Source organism: Pelodiscus sinensis, chromosome 13 (assembly GCF_049634645.1).
Source record: "Pelodiscus sinensis isolate JC-2024 chromosome 13, ASM4963464v1, whole genome shotgun sequence".
In the NCBI taxonomy this organism is placed as follows: Eukaryota; Metazoa; Chordata; order Testudines; family Trionychidae; genus Pelodiscus; species Pelodiscus sinensis.
Window position 1 is genome coordinate 20251000 of NC_134723.1, and position 16700 is coordinate 20267699.

At 45.0% G+C, this 16700-nt stretch overlaps 2 long non-coding RNA genes across 2 annotated transcripts in view; one reads left to right on the forward strand and one right to left on the reverse strand.

Moving 5' to 3' along the window:
* The first annotated feature begins 222 nt into the window (after positions 1 to 222).
* On the forward strand, positions 223 to 5208 carry LOC106732165 (uncharacterized). The gene is made up of 2 exons (XR_012906878.1): positions 223 to 502; positions 4900 to 5208. It is a non-coding gene; the product is annotated as an uncharacterized LOC106732165 (long non-coding RNA).
* Positions 4899 to 16700, reverse strand: part of LOC112546147 (uncharacterized) — a 42051-nt gene continuing 30249 nt past the window's right edge. The window contains exons 2-3 of the long non-coding RNA XR_003089779.2: positions 6533 to 6636; positions 4899 to 5035 (exon numbers count right to left, since the gene is read on the reverse strand). This is a non-coding gene — a long non-coding RNA (uncharacterized LOC112546147). The remainder of the gene's footprint in view (positions 5036 to 6532; positions 6637 to 16700) is intronic.

Genomic DNA, 16700 nt, shown 5'->3' on the forward strand with positions numbered 1-16700 from the left:
ATGGATTTTCTAAAGCTACACTAAACTGTAAGGTTTTAAACTGCAACTTATTATGATCCTTGTCAATCTTTGCAATCTGTGTAACTCTCAAATTTACTGTAAACTGCAACTTTGTAATCTTTGTAACATGCAGCCACCTTGCTTGTAACTTTCTCTAAGCTGCCTTCTCCCCTGAGTGAATGGAGAGAGAGTGTGAGTGTGTTTGAAGAAGGTTTGGAACAATGGAGCACATTTCAATGAGTCATCACAGTCTGGGCATGCTCCTTGCTGGATAAAGGGAAGTCTGGGCATGCTCCCTGATGACTAGGTGAATGAGTCACAAGGGCCATTCAGACACAATACAAGGAGAAGGAGCACGTGAGACTCTCTTTTTTTCCTTCCACTGATCCTGAGAAGCTCCCCTCCAGTGTCTTTCCTCCTGACCAGCTTCTCCAGCCATGATGAGCATACAGACCCTCCAGGATCCACATGCCTTGGCTCTTTCTGCAACCCATATGTCTGTGTAAGTGTTTGATTGCCCGAGGGCAGGAATAAATGGGTGTGAATGAGTGAATGAATGGAGGGGTGTGTGCTTGCTTGCGCGCATGTGTGTGTGTGAGTTCTATCTTCTTTAGCTTAAACCTTTGGTGGCTGCTTTCTCCTCTTTAGTTTTATTTAGTGGAAATAAACCCATACTAGTGTAACCCTGGGTAGTCTCCAGTGAGAATATTTTTAAGGTAACCACAACCATTCTTGCTCTTGAACTCCTGGCTTTCAGCATGCGTGGCTTGATGTGGACCTCAGCTCTGGATCAAGACACTGAAACTCAACTCAGACGGCAATCCTTAGTATTGATCCTGGCCTGGAACATGACTATGAACTCCTCCTCTACTCTCAGCCTCAGGTTTGCTCTGCTCTGACTGCCCTTGTCAAAATCCTGACACTGGGTTCACTTGGCAAGTAGCTCTAGGAGGGAGCAATGGATCTGTGGGGATTCTGTTCCTTCAGAAAAGCACAGCAGAGACTCTATGAAGAATTCCATTGGTGGCTCCTGGAATTTATACCAAGCTAATGACCTGTTTGGGACATTAGATAGCACAACAGCATCCAGCAGCAAAACAGATATATTTTATCTGGGCATTGCTGGAACTTTTGGCAGCAGCTGGGAATCTACACTAGTCAGGGTTTTAAAAAATCTATTTTGAATGAATTATTCAATATGGGCCACCCCCCATGCGCCACCCCCCCATACGCCACCAGTGTCTTCAGATGTGCTTCTGAGCTGTTAGAAAGGGCAGAATCTGACCCAACCATATAGGTTAAAAAATAAGAACACCCATCAGCATCTCTGTAAGCAAAACCTTTTAGCCAAGAAGGGCCTAAAGCAGTGCCGCAAATCTAGGTTTGGGTCAGAGATCACAGTTTAACACATGGAAAATTTCATTTGGGATCCAGATTTTGACACATCCTTCCCCTCACCCAGAGTCTGGGAATGTTTGGATTTGTAGTTTGCTTGAGGCCAATCTCTCTCTTCAGACATTCATTGCTCTAGGATGAGATTTTCAAAGGAGACTAAGAAAATTCAGTAATTAAATCCCTTCGAAATTCAGAGGGAGCTGGGTGCATAACTTTGAAAATTCTAATATTTGATTTTATAGAAATCTGCCACAGCATGCCTACCCCCTCTCCTCCTCTGTCTGCTCCTCTCCTAGGTCCCACTTGGGTTGCTGGTAGAACACTGAGGCTGCATGCATCCCATGCTGTATGTCTGACATGTACAGCTGGCTTGCTCTCACCTGGGAATCTACAGTGTGTTTTGAGAGTGATTCCCAGGGAGTTTTGGCTGGGAATTTTAATTAATTGCTCAGGGGTGGTGTGAGGAGCAGTAATTGTGGGTCAGAAAGAATCATTAATAAGCTTCTGAACACAGTCTCCTGGCAGTCCAAAGAGGATTCCTTACTTCAGCAGCAAAGATTGTGGATTTTGTTTTTTTTCACACCCAAAAGGTCTCTCTTGGCTTTGTCTTAGTACAACTACTAGTTACATTGTAAGAGATTTCCTTGTGCTCCCTATCCTTTGCAGAGCTCTTTAGCAATAACAAAAAACAGGACCATGTAGCACTTTAGACTAACAAGATGGTTTATTAGGTGATGAGCTTTCGTGGGCCAGACCCACTCCCTCAGATCAAATATCTTTAGCAATATTACTGCTCTGCCAGCAGGGGCCCCTACATACTTCAGGGGATAATGATAAGCCAATACCTCAGAAACCTGAAATAAATCTATTTGCTTAAAAAAACCCACCCTGGGTCTGTTTCCTTTCCTCCAACATACTAGCCAATGAGTTACTGGCAGCAATGTTCATAGGAACAGGTTTGCATAAATAGTTGAGGAGATTCACTGAAAGCAGATTACACACACAGCTTTGGGAGGAGGGGTTTGCTCAAGAACCCTGACCTTCAGAAGAGATACTAACCCAGTCAGGCATCAGAATCACCAGGTCCCTCTTATGTCCAGTGTGAAGTAACCAAACTCACTCCATTTCTGAATAACAAATACAGAAACAAAGAATAGGACCGAAGATCACTCCCAGAAACAGATCTAAATAACAAATCCATTCAGGAAAATTATCATTGACTCAAGCCAAATTCATCAGACAAATGATTTGCTTTTGCTTGCTATTCACCCAGCTCTAGATATGGAGCCTTTTACCTGTAGCCAGCACTGACTAGTCCCAACCAAGGCATTGCTGCCAGCCTTGTCCAAAAGCCCGTATGAAATGAATTGTTACCACGCATATTCTCAGCTATGGATACTGCCCACATGCAGTCTCCACAGAGAGACCAAAGACTGATTAGGCCATGAAGAACAATCTTTACTTTCACCCCATGCCTGGCTCTTGCTGGATGCACTGTCTGCATGTTGGCAGGGTGTTGCACTGAAGGTTGGGTGGCATAAATCCAAGCATGGTACCCATGTGACCCTTGCTATGCTCCAGGTGTTCCTTTCAGTATATGATGGAGCACCACTGATTAAAGATTCCCATTGACTTTAATTTATAACTTGCTACTGCTTAGTAAAGGCCTAATTCAAAACCAATTTCTGTCTTTGTCCATCAGTTCTTGAGGTATTTCTACAGTGTCATTGGCATAAATCAGGAGTGGGAAAGAATTGTTGATGAGGGACCACTCCAAGAATTTGGTAAATTGTCAAGGGGCACACTCTTCCATGATATTAATGGAAGAGGTACTGAATTTGGGATGGAGGTTGGGGGCAGAAGAGAGCTGATTCTGGATCCGGGAGGTGATATAAATATAGGCACAGGAGAGGTTTCTAACCTGGAGGAGAGTTGTAGAAGGGGGTGCTGGGTCTGGTAGGAGTTATGTCCTGGGGCAAGGGTGCAGGAGGGAATGCAGAGGTTTGGGTTGTGACCTGGGGCAGGGGATTGGGATACAGGGTCTGGGGGAGTATAGGTACAGGAATGGAGATGCAGAGGATTTGGGTTGTGACCTGGGGCGGAGGTGCAGTGGGGGGGAAGAAGGGGCTAGTGTTTGAGGAAGAAGGGGCTAGGATGCCAGATGCAGGCTGTAGCCAGGAGGCACTTACTTTCAGCAGCTCCCAGCCAGCAACCCAGCAGGATCTTCAAGCAGGATCCCTGCTTTCCATTCCCTTGCATGCCATTGGGTACGTCTAGACTACAGGCTTTTGTCGACAGAGGCTTTTTCAACAGATACAGTCAACAAAGCTTCTGTTGACAAAGAGCATCTAGATTACATGCTGCTTTGTCAACATGAGCGTATAGACACAAAAGACAGTGTAGATGCAATAATGTCTTCTGTCAACAGAACTCTGTCGACAAAAGGCGTTATTCCTCGTAGAATGAGGTTTACCACTGTCGACAAAACTGCCGAGTTCTGTTGACATTATGTTGACAGAATTTGGCGGTAGTGTAGACGCAGGTATAGTTTTGTCAACAAAAGTCCACTTTTGTCGACAAAACCCTGTAGTCTAGACACACCCATTCAGAGTAGCTGGTTGTGGGCCATATGCTCTCTGTTTGCAAGCTCCTGGGGAAGGTAGTGGGGGCTGTGCACTTCCTGTGCCACAAACACAGCCCAGGCAGCTCCCATTGGCTAGTTTCCAGCCAATAGGAGCTGTGAGATTGTGCTGGGGGCAAGGACAGTGCATAAAGCTCTCTCCCCCCCTCCCATCCCAGTGTGTGGCATACATAGAGAACATGGTCCCCACAGACAGCCACTTTGATCAGTGTGCAGGGACGTGGAAATCAGGGAGCCTGCCCAAAGCTCTGGCTGGGCCATGGGAGGGTGGCAGGCCAGATCTGGGATTTTGACAGGCCAGATCCTGCCCCTGGGCTGTATTTTTCCTGCTCCTGTGGTAAGCGCTGGCTAATGAGGCCCCAGACCACGTGGATAGACTAAGTACCTGCCCAGCTGGAACCCTTGCAAGCCACTGAGCTTCCCGCATGCCCTCAAACAGCCAACTATCCAAAAGCCTTGGTGAGAGTATCCGGTGAGAGGCCAACAGGAAGCTCTGAATACTAGGATGCAGTCAGGGAAGGGACATCAGCGGGATCCCTGGAGGCACTGCTGGAATTAAACCTGAAATTACAACCTTCATCCGTCAAAATACTATTTTTTTGTTGACATTTTAATGAAAACTGTCCTAAACAGGAGAGGGCCTATCTCCCTGTTGCACTTCCAGACTCCTGCTCTCTCAGATATCATTTATTGGGTTGTTACACAAGCTGCATTTTCTTTTTTTTTCTTTTCTTTCTTTCTTTTCTGCTTTTGCAAATTGAATTATTTAAATGCATTGTTTGGCAGCCTTAAATCCAGGCGTTTCGCTCTCTTCCACCCTCGGCAGCCATTACTTTGTCTCCCTTTTGCTCTTTTATTTTCAGGATCATTTACTGCACTGTTCCGTTGGCATTTATTGAAATTTGCACAAAAAAAGATCTTTCTTCAATGACACTATTTCAACCCGCGCAAAAGATTTATGGATGCATGAAGACGTCCGTGCCATGGATTTTTCTTTGTCTTCAAGAAAGGAAGGAGAGAAAGGAAAGGAAATGTGACTGAAGAGAAATGCATGTTCTGAGAAAATAATGGGAAGTAGTTATCTATTAAAAAGCAAAGGGATCAGTGAATGTGAGGACATGTTGGAAAAACAACTTCACTTCTCAACCCACAAATAAAGGGAGGATGGATCATTTGGTGATTATCTGTTGTGTACATGCTTTCTGAAGCCTCTGGCATTGACCACAGTGGGAAGACAGGTGGATCTTTGGTCTGACCCAGTACGGCCATTCTTATGTTCTTAATGCAGCACAAATATGTATATCATGTGCACACACATGTATATGCATGCATTCTCATGAACACACTTGTTCAAGTACATTCACAAAGAGATCCACAGACACAAATTCCTCCCCAGTAAATGAAAGTGTGTACTAACTGATTTTACATTCTTACATATTGGCTTAGGTGTGACAATTTACTCAAAGACAAATCCAGTGGTTCATCTAAGTTGATGTCCTCTCACCAGGATAGTCCTGATAATGACCAGTGTGTATCGTTTGCTATCGGGGTGCTAACTCAGCCATCTTGAGTAACGTGGATTTTGGGAGAAAGTTTGCTCTCGTTGATAAATAATAGAGAAAACAGTGTTCTTGATTTGCACTACAACCTCTGATCATGCTTCAAAGCTTATTCCTTTTGGTTACTTATTTGCATAGAATTAACTTACTTTATTGCCTTATAATTGTACTTATTTAATCTGATTAAATTTCTTGTACAGTTACACAGTTTCTGGGTTCAATCCCAGAGGAGGCTAAATTCCAGACGTGAGGTATGTCATGGCTGAAGATGTACTCAGCAGATATAATATGCAAGGTATATAGGAAGCCTTTGCGGTAAAAAGCCCTACAAAAACGTAATGTGCATTGGTAATTTCTATCTTCATACATGCAGCATCCTCACTGGATGTGAAAGTAAGACACACTCCTAGTCAAAGGGACTGAATTATCTCCATAAATTCATTACATTAAAAATATATGATAATCAGCAGAAGTGAACATCCCAAGGGAGACAGAACATGTGCATCCCGAGTACTGCTAATAATAAGCCTTTAATTTACAAGTGCCCAAAGCTGACTAGAAGCCTCCGAGTGCCTTAGCAAAAAGGTTGGGTAAGTTTGTCTTAGAACCTGCCCTGAAGCTTTGGGCCACTAAGGCTCTAATTGAGACCCCCATGGTTTGAAGAAGTCTCTTCTTCCCAGTTCTTTGTACCCTCCACATTCTTGCTGGGGCATCATCTTTGACATTTTCATACTCCTCCCCCACCTGGAAGTTTCAAGGGTAGGGAAGAGCTCTACAAAACAGCAGTATTAACAAGGAGGGCCGCAGATCCATATTCAGATCTGGGCTGGGTGGGGGATCTCAATTGACTATTGACTTGCACCAGGTCTGAATTTGGATCATGGCTTTCTGGTTTCCTGCACTCCAGTTCATCTCTAGTTTTGAGGATGACACCTACTTGCTGCGTTTGTTTGTTCTTGATACCTTCCCATGCTCTCCTCAACAGTTCCTTTCGGGGTGTGGCCAGATTTATTCATGTCAGTCATTAAGTAAAGTGCCATTCTAAAAACAGATAAATATTTATGAAATGATTAGTGCCTGTTTAATATACGATTGAAGCAATTAGCAGGAACACTAATAACAGACTGTTACTTTATGATTATTAACAGATCGATTTGTGGGAGCTTGGAAATGTGGCGCACAAAGGGGGAGAGGTCTCAGCAGGGAACTGGGTGGCGGGCAGCAGTGTGGGGGCAGGTAGCATCAAAGGTGAATGCATTTGCTGTTCCCTTCTGGAAACTTGAGTCCTGGCTTGGATTTTGTGACATATGAACAAAATTTCCTGGCTAAATTTAATCTCTAGGAGATATTACTTCATATTACAAAGCCAGCATGTGTTTCGTGCAGCGTAATGTGATTGGCGGGCTCTGTTCAGCAGAGGGGCAAGACTGGAATAGCAGTTGCTGCAGCTCTGGAATGAGAGGCATCAGTCCAGCTGTGTGTCCTGGGATAGTCCCAGGGCTGGACTAGCAGGGAATGTGGCATGGCAGGTGTGAGGTGCATTGGCAGAGCAGTATGAGGCACTAGGACAGGGGCATTGTAGATGATAAGGGAAGTGCTTTAGCAAAGCTGTGCGAGGACTATGGACTGGAATAAGGAGAAGTGGACTGGAGCTTTGGCCTAGTTACTGCAGGGGGATACTTGCATGGTCCTTGCTTACATGAGCCCTGCATCTAGTCAGCAACATATTATTGCTCTTCTTTGCTGTCTTTATAGATCTCTCATATGCTCTTCTTCTATGTCCACAGTATTAAGTCCCTTTTTCCAGATACTCTGCTGTGAAATACGTCCCTGTCAGAGACCTCATCTCAGCCATGCTCTGCAGGTTTTAGCAGGAGCCAAAGTTACCCCTCCAAAGTCTCATGGAACAACCTAATTGTAATAAGCCTTCTGCCAAGGAAGGACTTGTTACTGTTTGGTGAGCCTGAGTGTCTGCAAACCTGAGTTTGGTGTACATTGTGTGCCAGAACCCAGTGTTGGGTCTTTACCTTGGAAAGCAGCAGTGTGGATTGGGAGGGGAGAGAGAGGAGCACCTGGGAGGCTTGTCGGAGGACTAGGCGAGGAAGCGGTGTCTGTGTGGCACTTAGTTTGATTGAGCCAAACTTGCAGAATCAAGCAAAACTAAAATGATTAGCAAAACATTGCCATTGTTTTGTCTTTATTGTTCTATTTCAGAGGCAGTCGGGAGGCACCTGTGCTGTGTGTTTGTTAAATGCTAATTAATTATTAAATTAGCCATTAAATATTAAAAGTGGATTTTGTGAGTGTTAATGACGGCCATGCTCAATAAGATCTGTGTCTATTACAAACCTGATAAGCCAGCGGGAACAGACTATTGATGATCGATGTGGCATTCATTTAATTTAGAAGTCTTGTCTCACTCAGGCTGCATTTTAACATACATTAGGTGTAGTTTATACCAGTGTACAAGCCAATGTGCTGACTGATGCAAACTACTGGCTTGACAGTGATGGTGGCTGCACTGTCTGCTTAGCCATAGAGCATGCATAGCACCAATAACCCCAGGACAAGTTTCCCATATTCTGCTCAAGCAAATGGGCCACAGTTCTGACTTGGAGGTCTCCATTGAAGTTCGTTCCCCTTGACCCACTCAGTCTAAGTCATTCTGCAGAACCCCAACAATTATTAATATCTGAGGAGTTTTAGGATGTGAACTGTTTCCTGTAGGAAATGAACTAAAAACAACTTTCTTCATGTTGGCCACCAAAAATCTGTCTGATAGTAACCACCTCCAGTCAATACCAGCTTAGATTGGATTGAAACCAGTGACCCAAAAGTGAACGTCTCCAGCTCCTGTTCCCAGTACCCTGAGCCAGCGAGTCCCCAGTTAGTTAATTTATTAAGTGTTACCAAATTTAGTTACAAATGCAAAGTAACAAGAAACATATTGAGCTTGGAATCAGCCAAAAGAGGATACTGGGCCAGAAAGGGAGTGAAGGGAATGGGCAGGAGCCATTGGCTTTTCACCATCTCTCAGAGGAGGGAGTCTGGATAGCGAAGGCTGTTCCAGCTCTCTGTCTCTCAGCCCCTCAAAGCAGTGGGAGCCTTGCTCTTGGCTCTCTTGTGGTGTTTCCATTCCTCGCCCTGAGCTCCTTCTTCCGTGCTCTCACATCCTAACTCTACTATAAAGTACAAATCTCTTTGTCTCCCTGCAAAATTCACACCACACACACACACCTACACAAAGAATACTAAGATTACAAAACCAAACACTCAGAAATGAAGAAACTCCTACATTCAGGTTGTTTTTGCAATCATACTTTAGACCCATTGTGTATATGCCCTATAATTAGAGTTGGGCAAAATTTTTCATGAAAAACCTTTTTCTTGGAAAAACCCATAGATATGGATCAATTGAAACAAATCAAAAATTCAGGTTAATTTTGGCAAATCATTTTGGGTAAACAAATTAATACAGTTCAGAAACCATGAATGATGTGTTGTCGAATTTCCAAAATGAAATGTCTCCTATTTTTGTTTTGAATTTCACTCAATTGTATGTTAAAACTCATTTAAAATCTGTAAAGAAACTTCAAAATTAAATGAAACATATTGTTTTGGGTTGAACATTTTGATTGATATGAAACTTTTTTTTAAAGTTTTTACTTTAACAATTTTTGGTTTGCCAAACCTCTTCCACCTCCCTCCCCATCTTAAAAAAAAAAGCATTTCAATTAACTCTGAAATTATTTAAAATTGTTTTGGTTGTCCTGCCAGCCAAAAATATTGGTTATTCACATTCTGTAGTTACATGAACTCATACTATTTTTCACACAAGCCTGTTGCCTCATTCAATGCTCAGGATGGACTGTACCTGGGAATGAATTAAGACTTTGAAGTGAACTTGAATGAGGAAGAGGTTCTATGGAAAAAATAGCATGTGATCATGTAAAGCCTTTATCATAACATATATGCACAAGGGAACCAGATGAATCCTGGCATTACCTAACTTTCCAAGTTCTTGACTTTGTAAACTTAACATTGCTTTAATGTAGTTTTTGGGATGTAATAATTAAATATATATACATATATTATGTGGAGAGGAGGAAGAGTATATTTATTTTTCCTGTCTAATAACTTTAATGCTTTTAAACCAATGAGATAAAACTATTTCTAAGAATAATATAAACTCAGAACAATCAACAAACAAGTGCCTTATAAAACCAAACTTCTGGGGACTGATTCTCCTCTGATTTACATCAGTATCATTCCATTCACTTCAATGGAGTTACTCCTGATCTACCCACATGTGACTGAGAGCAAGATTAGACTTCTAGACTCTACCACTGATTCCTGCCATTGTCCCCATATGTACTTTCCATTTGGATGTTTTTCACTCCCCTGTGTGCTTGTCTTTACAGTCTGTTCTAAGTGAACACAAACCCAGGAATGCTCAGGTTGGGATGGTGCACAGATGAAGCGGGGGTGGGGGGAGGAGGATGGAGGTCTTGCCACCTGCTACATCTGAGAGGGCACTAAGATGCACAGAGAGTGGTAGAGTAGGAGAAAATGTAGATAGATAGGTGGCCAGTCAGGGAGACTAGACTAGCTATCCAATGATACTGGAATTATACACTTGAATAGCGTCAAGGAGGCATTATGCCTGGTACAGAGAGTGGCCTTTCACATGGCTTTGCCCAGAGGACTGGAAGTGTCCAGGGCCAGTTCTGAGCTGATGCAGTACAATACCTTTGTCAAATGACTTGTGTCCTAGACACTCTCTTCAGGCTTCAATGAGCTGCAGTAGCAGAGGTAGAGAGGGATGGAGGCAGGCTGGCAAAGAGAGAGTGTGTGCTTTCAGATGTGATTTGGTATGAAAGCTGATCCCAAGACAGGAGCTGAGGAGGAGAACCTCTTGCACCAACACCAGAATGATTGTGCAAAAGGGCAGTGTGGAGCCAGTGGCAGAGGAGCAGAGGGAACTGGAAGGGGAGCAGAAAGGGAAACAAGGTCCAGAGGTTGATTGGAGGGTTTGAAAGCTAAATGGACAAATTCATCCCTGGTGTAATTCTTTTTAAATCTGTGGTGTTACCCTAGGGACATATTTGGCCCATTGGCATGTTTGCACTATCTTGAAAAGAGGTTTTGCTTTCAAGATGCCATGTGAGGAGAATCAGTTTCTATGCAAAAATGAAAAAAAGTATTTTCTCATGTAAATTACCAGTGCTTCCCAAAAGAAATCCAGTCCCCTTCTGAGTCCAGAGCATGGGAACCAGGCCAGACCTCCTCCTTCCATGTCAAAGCGGGGGGGGGGGGGGGGGCGGGAAGGCATGATGAAATCAAGGCCCTACAGCAACTGGGCTGAAGCCAGAGAATAAAATAATCATAACGGGCCCTTTTTAAGATAAGATTTGAGGGTTATTTTTTTTATTAGAGGAACCATTTAGCATAGGGGAAGCAACGTTAAATTGAAAGGAAACATCATTCAGAGGGAGTCAGAGAAAAACATATATTCCTCTTGAGATCACCCCAGTTGGCCACCTTCCCTTGGCTGCTGCACATTAGCAACACAAGAGAGAGATGACATCAGACAGGTAAACATCCACTTTCCAAAAGAGCAAGTACTGATCCGTGGGTTCTATGCACCAGGTGTGAGAGCCACTCCAAGGGCAAACATCAAGGAAGCCAATGAACGGGTGTTTGGTCCCTCTCTAACTTGGGCCTCATATTTTGAGCTTGTCAACTAGAGTTTTAACTCCATATCCTTGTGTCCTTGTCTGTAGAATGGGGATATTAGTATACTAATATTTACTGGCCAGAGATTGTGGAGCTTAATTTATTAAAGGATGTAAAGTGCTTTGCAATCTTCTGATACTGAGGAACCTGTGAAGGTCAAAGGATCATTTCTATTTATACTGATTTCTATGTACACCCTTTGGATTAAGGAGGGGCCAGCTGAGAGTTTACTGACATGACTGGTTATGCATAGCCTTCTCTAATAGGAATTGGTAATGACTGGACTTGTTTCTCTGGGTATGTCTACACTACCCCGCTAGTTCGAACTAGCGGGGGTAATGTAGTCATCCGCAGTTGCAAATGAAGCCCAGGATTTGAATTTCCCGGGCTTCATTTGCATGAAGCCGGCCGGCACCATTTTTAAATGCCGGCTAGTTCGGACCCCGTGCCGCGCGGCTACACGCGGCACGGACTAGCTAGTTCGGATTAGTCTTCTAATCCGAACTAGCTAGTCCATGCTGTGTGTAGCCACACGGCACGGGGTCCGAACTAGCCAGCATTTAAAAATGGCGCCGGCCGGCTTTATGCAAATGAAGCCCGGGAAATTCAAATCCCGGGCTTCATTTGCAACTGCGGATGACTACATTACCCCCGCTAGTTCGAACTAGCGGGGTAGTGTAGACATACCCTCTGTTGCCCTGCAAATGGGGTTGACATTTACATTAGTGCAAATTGATTATAAAATCCCACCAAAGCAGAGTGCTAATGTTTCACACTCACTTTGTTTGGATATAAATGACTGCACAAGATTCAGGGCAATGGTGAATCACTATGTGTGTGTGAGAGAGATAACAGAACTGGAATTTTAAGGTGCCACATAATGAGAGTGCCAGGGACAGAGCCAAGTAAGATAAAGAGGTGAACTAGGCTTATCTATCCAGGACTAAATTCACTAGCAAGTCAGGTCTCATAGCTTCCTTCCTTCTAGCTTTTTATACAGACCTAATCATTCTAACAGCACACACAAACATTTAATGGGTACCATATTTATGGAGAAGAACATGACGCATTGTACTTGCACTTTTTTTGTTGAGGAATTCAAATTGAGCCTGATTTGCATAATAGTTGGCATGTATGTAAGCTAGAGAACAGACATTGTTTGAACTCTATAGTGCTAATGTTTGGTTTTTGGTTAAATTTTTTCAGCTACTTACTGTCTTTCTGTTACTTTCCTGGAACAATATGGGAGCCCTCCAGTGGCCAAAATAACATGAAGTGATAAATTCCCTAGCTTATTTCTCCACAAATTTGGGGGAGTGTGTGTCTGCCTAAACTTTGCCGGGGGAATGGGGGGTGACTTTATAAATATGTCCTTTGCCAAGGCACTAATGGGTTAATGGAGTCTTACCATTCTCCCAAAACAAACAGAAGAACAGACATGATATCTGATACAAAACATGTAAGCTACATGAAAAAGCTAAATTAGAAAATGAATTTTATTGCCATACAGTTCTACAAGAAATTTACAGAGTTGCTTTCATCCCAAAGGGTTTTACAGTGACTACACCATGGCAATACAGCCATTTCAGAGTAAGGTGTGTGTGTGGGGGGGACACCCTGCCCCTTCTCATTTGAACCGGATGTCAGAGATGGGGTGGGGCCAAGAGGAGGTGGCATTATCTAGAATCACATCCAGACCTGAAAGGGTGTGAGAAATAATTACGGGAAGTGGTGTCAAAGAGCCATGCAATGAAGAGAAGAAGGAATCACGACAAGTCCCAGCCATGTTGAATATGCACGAGTGAATCATGCAACAAAGAGGAGTGGGAGAGGCGGTGGCCTTTGGTCTAATTCAAGTCCACCATGGCTTCAGCATTGACCCATGTGATCTCCCATCTTGCTCCATATCCCGCCCTGGTCGGGGGAGCAGTGGCACTTCATATCTGATAGGCTATTCCATTGTCTTGCCTTTACTCTATGAGCCCTTCCCCAGGGCAAACTGCTCTTTCTAGCGTCGTGACGTCAATACATGACTTGCTTGAAGGAGACACAGAGGAGAGAGGCAACAGAGTGAGCTCCCCACCTAGGCCCCAACAGTCCTTTCCATGCCCTTCACCCCATCTCCTCTGAAATCAGCTGGGACGTGCACATGCTTGGAGCCTCGTGGATACAGAGAGACGTGGTGAGTCATGCCCTGCATAGACCTCTGTGCACAGCAGAGCAGGGGAAAGAAGATGGTGGGGAGGGGCAGATGGATGGATTTTGAAAAGACACATTCTGTGTCTGCAAACTAGTGAATAAGAAACCCCTTTGCACCTGCCTTTACCTCCAGTGCACACTCCTACCAGTAGCTTCGCCTTCCAGGCCAATTCATCATACTACTATTAATACTTAGCACTTATGTCTTTCTGTTTCCCTAGCATTGTGAAGAGCGAACCCACTTAACCCAGGGGGTTGAGTGGATGAGGAGGACCTTCACACTGGTACAGTTAGTTCCTGCCACAGCTCTGAACAAGCAGCAGTGCCTCTGGGAATGCCAGCAAATGTTCCCACCCTTCAGTAACTACTGTGCACAAGTTTGACACCGGCAATGCAAGCTTCACCTGTTTCTTCCCATCTCATTACTAACATTGCACGTGGGGCAGCCAGGTGCTTTCAGGTCACCTTCTCTGGAAACTGGCAAGGCATGAGCTGAGCATGAGGTTCATCTGAGGGCATCCGGAATGCAGGTGCGGGGAGGCAGCTGGGACAAGGGATGAGGAAGGCTTTGAAAAAAGATCTGTAGTGGTGGAAATACCTGCTTCTCCTGGCCATGCCTACACCACCACATGTCTGATTTATGGAGAACCAGGCCTGGGCTGTGCCAGGACACTTTCAGTCTCTGGAAGTGCTTCCTTCCTGCCTCTCCTGGGGACTGTCCCAGATGTGCAGAGTTCACTGGTACATTCCTGTGGTTTATTTGAGCATTTTCTAATTCCATCAAATAGAAAACTGGAAAATTTCATTCAACCCTCTTGGGGTCTGTGTGAATCCACTTTGCTGTCCATGAAACAAGGCAGGATTCTGATGTTTTCTCTGCATCTGCAGCCTCGGCGAGTCAGGCTTCCTGTACAGAAATACCTCGTACCTTGTGTCACATCTCCACAACTAGTTGTTTGTGTTCAAAAGATCTCCCGGCCTGATAGCTCTCACCAACCACTTCCTGTACAGGGTGGGCTGGGTGAGAAGCTGCCAAATAGCAGGAACAGATGGGGCCTCCTTAAAGTGTGGATCAAAAGAGATGAGAAGAAGCCCCCTCCCCCTCCCACCATGGGCTAGGGAAGAAGAGATGCTGCAGAGCTATACGTCTGAGATCACAGGGCTGAGGGAGGAACTCGATCCCACCCACGTAGATGGGGGCTATCCCAGCTAAGGTGCAGCAGCCAAATGAGGCAGTGGCAGGGAGCAGGCTCCGTCAGCCATGCAGTACTGAAGTCCGTGCATTCGCAGCCAAGGCACAAAATCCATCCCACCTTTCTCGCTCCTCAGTCAACACTCACAGCCACATATGCCTGGTCCCGCTCTCCATGTGGCAGTGGGAGCAATGAGGAGCCAGTCCTGGCACAGGCAGCAAAAATTCCTAAGATAGCATCAGGCTTCCTCAGATCCTCCCCATTCATTTCTTATGGAACAGGCTGGGGAAAATGTCACCTGGGCCTGCATGAGAAGTTCTCTGTCAAATCTAGAAGCACACGATACTCACCCGGTTTGGGGTTTCGTGCTAAACTCATCACTGGTAGAGATGGGTCCAGATCAGATTTCCAGATCAATTCACTCCCGCCCCATCCCAGCTGTGATCTCTCTGGAGATCACATTGAAACTCTCTAGCACCTTTACGGGCTGTGAATCCAAACACCCTGAAACAAAAAACAGGATTGTGTAGCACTTTAAAGACTAACAAGATGGTTTAATAGGTGATGAGCTTTTGTGGGCCAGACCCACTTCCTCAGATCAAATAGTGATCTGAGGGAGTGGGTCTGGCCCACGAAAGCTCATCACCTATTAAACCATCTTGTTAGTCTTTAAAGTGCTACACAGTCCTGCTTTTTGTTTCAGCTGCACCAGACTAACAAGGCTACATTTCTACCACTTTTCAAACACCCTGAGGCATCTATGGGGAAAGTCCAGCATTGTAGCTAGAGCCAATCTCGGCTCACAAGGTTTGCTGAGGTCTGGGACCTTTTCAAGTAAATCCAGACTGAATAGTGATTCCCTTCCAAGCCTAGGTGAAACTCATTGGGTTTGACTTGTACTTGAAATTTTACGTTCATTCAATCTCCGCTCAGACTGGGACTGGGGGAAAGTGTTTGCAAGAGTCTGGGAGAAGGGAAAGTGCCATGTTTCACACCACATCCATCTGCAGCCCCTTTGAATTAGGAGCTAATGTCTCTCCCCCACCTTGCCATTTTCCTCTCACAGCACCTCCAGCCCTGGCAGGCCTCTCAGCCTAAATCAGTGTTCATGGAAGGAAGGGAGCGGCAAACTCAATCATGGAGCAGCTCTTTCTCCTTCAAACCCGAGCCGGGCTAGTGCTAAGTGGAGGCTGGCGATTGGAAGCAGGTGTGCTGCCCTGCCACATGATGGGGGCTATTAAGGAGAAAGCCTCTAAATAAAATTTACATCTGTCTCTCCTCACTGCTCTCTCCTGAAACAAATTATACCCTGGTCCTACACTGTGGAGAGAGCTCTCTTCTGCCTATCCCGCCCCGCTGCTAACGCTGCAAGGGCAAGCAACATGAAAAATAGCCAGGTTTTCCTAGCGGCCCAGTAATTCATCTCCCTGTGAGTCCGTCGGAAGAGATCCCACCGCACCTGGATTCTGCTCTTCTCCTCCTCCCATGGCATTTGGCAGCAGAGCAGTTATTGGGGGGAGGAGAGAAAGGGGGACAAAGCAGCCCCCCCCCACTCACCCTGAGGTTTATTATTACACAAATGTGAATTCCAGAACCGGCATCTGGGGAGCAGCTGCTGGGAGTTAACCCTTTCGTGTGCTGTATGCAAACAGCCCAGCAAGAATGAATGGTCTGTGTGTCTGGCCCAGAAGGGGCTATGCACCAAGGGGAGCTAAGCATGGGGTCTGTGGCTGTAATTCACCCCTTTCACTGTGATGCAATGTGGCATATGGCAGGTGCAAGGGCATTTGTTTCACTGGAGGATTCTCTCTCTCTGTCTCCCTCCCTCTCTATCTCTCTCCTAATTACAAGCTTCTGTTTCCATTTAGAGGTTTTATGGGGACTTATTTAGTCAGCTAGAAAAAGCTCAAGTTTTCTGTTTTGTCTGGGATACAGGTCTGTGGGCAGCCATACCTGCTGCCCAGGGGGAGTTAGGGG